The sequence below is a fragment of the Leptonychotes weddellii genome, chromosome 16 (genome assembly GCF_054177405.1).
Source record: "Leptonychotes weddellii isolate Sample4059 chromosome 16, ASM5417740v2, whole genome shotgun sequence".
Taxonomy (NCBI): Eukaryota; Metazoa; Chordata; class Mammalia; order Carnivora; family Phocidae; genus Leptonychotes; species Leptonychotes weddellii.
The window spans coordinates 40,903,428-40,910,598 of NC_138384.1; the positions used below are offsets into that span (position 1 = coordinate 40,903,428).

Consider the following 7,171-nt stretch of genomic DNA (forward strand, 5'->3'; position numbering starts at 1 on the left):
CCTCCACCCTCTATATTCTTGCCAAAGGCTGTATGTATTACTTGCTCCCTCAAGTCCTTCAATACTGCTCAAATATCACACTCTCAGGAAGGGATCTCCTGACCAGGTTATTTAAAACTGAATCACCCAGGGGGTGCCCGGGTGGCTCAGTCGGTTGAGCGCCCAACTCTTGGTTTCTGCTCAGGTTATGATCTCAGGGTCATGAGATCGAGCCCCATGTCCAGCTCCACGCTCAGGGGAACGTCTGCTTAAGATTCTCTCCATTTACCTCTCCCTCCTTCTCTGCCCCCCTACCCCCACTCATGTGCACGCACACACACTCTCTCTCTCTCTAAAAAAATGAATAAATAAAATAAAATAAAAACTGAATCACCCAGGGCATTCCTTGTCCCCCTCCTACTCATTACTTTTCAATAGAGCACTTAGCAGCAGCTGAAATACTATGGTATCTATTTAACATTTTCTGTCACTCTCAGTAGAATATAAACTCCATAAGGACCATTATTTTTTCCTATCATATGTATTACTATATATTACTATATATAGCATCACCTATAACAGTGACTGGCATATAGTAAGGAAGCATTAAATATTCTTGTTAAAATGAATGAATAAATGAGTGAATGAAGTGGACGTGTAGATCTACCTCCTCTATCTGATCTTTATTTTTTTTTAAGATTTTATTTATTTATTTGACAGAGAGACAGCAAGAGAGGGAACACAAGCAGGGGGAGTGGGAGAGGGAGAAGCAGGCTTCCCGCCGAGCAGGGAGCCCGATGCAGGGCTCGATCCCAGGACCCTGGGATCACGACCTGAGCCAGAGGTAGACGCTTAATGACTGAGCCACCCAGGCGCCCCTCTATCTGATCTTTAAATGAAGCTAACTTGTTACTACGTTCTCAGGCATATTCTCTCCACTCTCAAAATGCTCTTTCTTATTTCAACCCTACCTAAGTCCCTATTGCCAATATATGTTGTTGACAGCTAAATGTGTATTTCCAAAGCAAATCTTCCATCTGTCCCCCACTCATATATGTGAAGTATGTGATACTTCACCAGACACATGCATGATGCAGATGCCTCAGAGACATAACACATTCCACGTGCCAAAAAGAATATGTGGTATTTCTACACCCCAAGGACAGCTTCCCAATTTCTCAAGATCGAGAAACACCACCACAATCCATCCAGTTGCCCAAGTCTTTTTATTTATTTATTTATTTATTTATTTATTTTTATTTATTTTTTTAAGATTTTATTTATTTGCGAGAGAGACAGTGAGAGAGAGACAGAGGGCATGAGAGGGAGGAGGGTCAGAGGGAGAAGCAGACTCCCTGCTGAGCAGGGAGCCTGATGTGGGACTCGATCCCGGGACTCCAGGATCATGACCTGAGCTGAAGGCAGTCGCTTAACCAACTGAGCCACCCAGGTGCCCAAAGATTTTATTTATTTATTAGAGAGAGAGCACATGAGAGGGGGGAGGGTCAGAGGGAGAAGCAGACCCCCCGCTGAGCAGGGATCCCGATGCGGGACTCGATCCAGGGACTCCAGGATCATGACCTGAGCCGAAGGCAGTCGCTTAACCAACTGAGCCACCCAGGCGCCTGAGTTGCCCAAGTCTTAAGAGAGTGGTGAGCCACTGTCCACACCAGCCTTAAATAACCATTTGTAAAATGATCACTAAGTTCAGTGCACACTTCTAAGGAAGTTTTTCTCAAGTCCATGTGCTCTGCCCCCCGATGTTGATTTTCATCATCTTTATCAGAAGCATCGTCCTCTCTCATCTGGTTGACTTCAGAAGTCTCCTGTGTCTTCTTCCCAAGTTCACTCTTGCTCAATTCAATAAACCATGCTCATAATTGTTATGTAAATTGGACTTTTTTTTTAAATGCCACCTTTCTCCTTGAGAAAACCCTTAAATTGTCTGAAACTACTGTTGAGATTCATGGTACAAATCCTTAACCTAATCTGTAAAACCTGGCAAATGGTCATCCCATCCTTTGACTCATGCCGATGTCCCTTGTTCTTGGCACACAAGGTACACAGGGTTTCTTTCAGTTCTTTGTATGTTCTATGTTCCTTCCTTCAAATGGTGTTCAAACACATTTTTCTATTTACCTAAAACACCCATGATGGCTGGCAAACTTCCTCCAAACTGTTCAGGGAGTAGCCTAAATCTGCAGATGCAAAGTCCTTAAACATACGATCCTGAGTTCCTCGTTGCACCAATCTGTGTGACTGCAATTATATAATTATTTGTTTGATGTCTGGATTCCCCACAGACTTTATTGGAGCAGATACCCTTGCTGTTCACCACTGTGTCTGACACAACAGTGGTACAGAGAATATACTTCATATACTTCCCAGTAGGAGATCAATGGGTGAATGAATGTTGTACAAGGCTGTCAGTAGTTGGGTAAATTCTACAACTTCCTCAGCAGGAACGGCAGAGGCGGGAGATGTGAGGGTCACTTTTTAAGAGCAAAAAGGGACTGAGGGTTGGAAAACAAGATGCCAGAAGCACACTGGTGTTCACAAGCCACAACGGTTGGTTGTCAAAAAGATAAGCATACATTTCAAAAACAGAAGAGAGGGAATAAAATATAACAAAAGTGCTCACAAGTATCAGGATAGCTTTTGCGGCTCTGGTCCCTGGGGATATTTGGGAAGATTGCCTAGTACTGTGAATGTATTAGACTCGCTGTTGGTGCCCGTGAAGGAAAAATATCATGTATCCACTGGCCTACATCATGAGTCCCAAACAAATAATATCAATAGAGGTGAAAATAACTAAACATATTGATTATGTAATTGTGTTAATAAACAAATGAGGGCAATACCCAAGATTTGATTTCACACTGATATTTCTGCTATTCTTTGGTCCAGTCACTCTCATGGAAACAATGATATTTATCAGCAAATGAAACATCCAACTCAGGATACATGGAGAATTAATATGCTTTGGGGATTTGAATTTGAGTTCTGCCCATCTATAGTTTGTATGGTTAGTACTCAAGGCCTGGAAACCACTCAAAAAACAGGTGGTGCTAAGAGAGTTTCCCCAGGCCACTCTGTGAAAATAAAAGACAAGTTTACATGTGACATCATGTAGGAAATATTTCAACCCAAAGGCTACCATTGTCAAAGGGATTCCTCTACAAAGAAGGATCAAAGTATTGGCTAAAGCAAGATGGTTGATTATTTGCCCTAATGGTCTCAATCTATGTCTCCTAAAAAGAGAGCAGACATAATGACAAAGGAGTAAAACATTACCCACAGTCCCTATTCCAGTCTGAACAAGGATGACTATACCTATTGACAAGTTAGCAGAAATCATTGCCTAGGTGACTGAGGTATGATTTTTCACAGGTCCGTAGCACCCGGAGAGAAAGAGAAGGAGCACATGAGTGTCTTCAAGTCAAGTGAACTACAGTTCTCACCATAATTTCTTTAAAAACTCCTTTCTGGGAAACCTATCCTCTTGTCATGCATAAAAATCCCATCCCTAAAGTATTTTTTCTCCTCATCACCTACTATATCTCTTGTGGTACTTATAACAACTGAAATTATCTTATTGGATTACCTTATTTCTATCAAAGGAAGACAGTTTCCTCCAACAGAACTATGAGAGCCATGAAAGCAGGGGGTCTTGTCTACCTGTTTGCAGTCCATATCCAGGGTCTAGAACAATCTGTTACTAGTAGGCAGTCAATTAATATCTATTACATGAATAAACAAATAATGAATGGAGTCATTATTTTCATGCCAAAAGTTATTTCAATATGTCCTTTACACTGACAGACTTCTTAACCGAATGCATATTCTCTACTTAATAGTTAAAAATCGTGCAGTAAGGGGCACCTGGGTGGCTCAGTTGGTTAAGCGTCTGCCTTCAGCTCAGGTCATGATCCCAGGGTCCTGGGATCCAGTCCCCCATCCAGCTCCCTGCTCCACGGGGAGTCTGCCTCCCCCTCTCCTGCTCCCCCTGCTTGTGCTCTCTCTCTCTCTGTCAAATAAGTAAATAAAATCTTTTTAAAAAACAGTGCATTAAGCTCACTAATTGTGTTATTTGAAACTGCATGTTCTTGCTTGATTTGAGCATTTGTTTGGTTTTGTTTATGTAAATGCTTAACCTATCTGAGGGATAGGTATTCAAGTATCTTATGTTGCACTGGATCCTATCAAATACTCTTAGTCAAATGTTATCTTTCTATAAACCAATGTAATTTTTATTTATTTTTTTTTATTTTTTAAAGATTTTATTTATTTATTTGACAGAGAGAGACACAGCGAGAGAGGGAACACAGGCAGAGAGAGTGGGAGAGGGAGAAGCAGGCTTCCCACGGAGCAGAGAGCCCGATGCGGGGCTCGATCCCAGAATCCTGGGATCATGACCCGAGCCGAAGGCAGATGCTTAAAGATGAGCCACGCAGGCGCCCCCAATGTAATTTTTAAATACAACTCTTGAATCAAGGACCTAAACTGAATGAGCAGTATTTATATCTTAATAATAATACAACATTAACAAAGATATATTCCAAGACTACCCACGATTAACATGACAATGAATATTAGAGACAATCTCATTTCACGGGAAAAAAAGACTAACATGATCTCAGGCACACAATTATTCATTATTTTTCTGATTCAGTCAATAAAATGGCAGGAAAAAGTTATCCCTCTTTGAAAATTAGATCATTTTTATGTGTAACTTTTGAAGAATATGCTGAAATATTTTAGAAGTAATAAGAGTAATTTGCTCAAATGTTACACAAATATGCAAAAATTTAAAATATATTATGCATAAACACTTTTCAAACCTTTGAACCAAACTAGATCAGTAATGTGCTGGAAATATAAAAGTAAAAAAAATTAAATAGCACAAAAAAGTCTTGACGGAGTGGAACTCATTCCATGTTCTTGGATGGGAAGATATAACACGTCAAGATTTGAAACTTCCCCAAATGTGTAGATTCAATTCTTTTTTTTTTTTAATATTTTATTTATTTATTTGAGAGAGAGAGAATGAGAGAGAGCACATGAGAGGGGGGAGGGTCAGAGGAAGAAGCAGACTCCCTGCTGAGCAGGGAGCCCGATGCAGGACTCGATCCAGGGACTCCAGGATCATGACCTGAGCCGAAGGCAGTCGCTTAACCAACTGAGCCACCCAGGCGCCCAGTGTGTAGATTCAATTCTTGAAACTTCCTCAAATGTGTAGATTCAATTCAGTATTAGTCAAAATAGCAAGACAATTTTGGGGGGAACTGGGCAATTTGTCTCAAAATTTAGCTATAATTGTACAAGAAAATCCAAGTAATTTTCCCCAACAATTTATTGCCAATATTTTCAAACATACAGAAACTGATTCATTTTTTTAAAATAATAATAACAATGGATTTCCTACCTGATTTCCTAGAACTTATTACAGCAATTAAAGTGTGGGTACAACTGAAGAACAGTCAAACATATCAATGGGTCAGGATGAAGTGTCCAGAAAAAATTATAAGTAGAAAACTCAACAAATTAGGAAATAGCTGTTCGGTATGAGGGACCAGAATAATTGGTGAATGATTTGGAAAGTATAAAGTTGAAATTGTCAAATCAAATCTTAACAGACAAATAAATTTCAGGGCAAAAAAAAAATGTCATTGGAAAGAGCAGGAACCAGATACACATGCAGATAGAAATAGCAGCAGAGGTGTAGCTGACCTACAGAATACTGTGGCTGATGATGAATTCTGTATGGGTTCTGTGCTTGAGCAAAAAAATGTGAAGATGGCTCCCTAAAGTCCATGTACCCCAAGGTTCAGTGAGATTTCACCAAATCTTTAAGCCCCTGTGAGCACTGACCATGTGTTAGCCACAGCCCCGATCTGTCATATTTGCTTTCAGGATTTTTATGTCCCTGGAACACAGAGCAGAAGGCAGGATCCACATCACATGTCTGATTCTAAGACCAATACCACATCTCAGAATTCTGGTTTTGGACCCAAGTATGCTATTGGAAATGAGAACCCAGCTATAAGATACTCACTGGTAAGAATGCCTTCTTCATAATTGGGTCTGTCATGTATTCCAAGGTGTATTATTTTTTTTTAAGATTTTATTTATTTATTTGACAGAGAGAGAGATAGTGAGAGCAGGAACACAAGCAGGGGGAATGGGAGAGGGAGAAGCAGGCTTCCCGCCGAGCAGGGAGCCCGATGCGGGACTCGATCCCAGGACCCCGGGATCATGACCTGAGCCGAAGGCAGACGCTTAACGACTGAGCCACCCAGGCGCCCCACCAAGGTGTATTATTTTTATTAGAAGATCAGAATCTACAATAAGATATAATTTCTTAGTGTACCAATCTAATTAAGATGCAGACAATGTCTTAAAATTTTTCATGCAGTGCACACAGTGACACACACACATAGCACTCTCCCATATAAATAAATTTCCCAAATTCAGTCTCGTCCAGATAAGGTCCAGTGGAAACAGAAGACATTAATATTTATTTAAGACATTCTATGAGGGGCGCCTGGGTGGCTCAGTTGGTTAAGCGACTGCCTTTGGCTCAGGTCATGATCCTGGAGTCCCTGGATCGAGTCCCACATGGGGCTCCCTGCTCGGCAGGGAGCCTGCTTCTGCCTCTGACCCTCCCCCCTCTCATGTGCTCTCTCTCTCTCTCTCATTCTCGCTCTCTCAAATAGATAAATAAATCTTTAAAAAAAAAAAATAAGACATTCTATGAACCAGGCCTATAATTTTCTCTATTATACATTTAATTCATCTTGATCCCACACTTAAGGAATCTCAGACTAGGGGCGCCTGGGTGGCTCAGTTGGTTAAGCGACTGCCTTCGGCTCAGGTCATGATCCTGGAGTCCCGGGATCGAGTCCCGCATCGGGCTCCCTGCTGGGTGGGGAGTCTGCTTCTCTCTCTGACCCTCCCCCCTCTCATGCTCTCTATCTCATTCTCTCTCTCAAATAAATAAATAAAATCTTAAAAAAAAAAAAAGGAATCTCAGACTAAAGTTTAATCAAAGAACAGAGGTAAAAATTGGGACAGAACTAATGCAGGGAAAGAATCAAGGAGACACTGTAGGAAAGTGGGCAAGAGGAAGAGAATCTCCAAATGATTAGAGAACATCCCTTCCCAGGCGGGCTCTACCACGGATTCTTGTGCG

General features: G+C 41.2%; 1 pseudogene; it reads right to left on the reverse strand.

Moving 5' to 3' along the window:
• Window positions 1-2,434: 2,434 nt before the first annotated feature.
• Window positions 2,435-3,337, reverse strand: LOC145717489 (vomeronasal type-1 receptor 1-like; annotated as a pseudogene).
• Window positions 3,338-7,171: the final 3,834 nt, after the last annotated feature.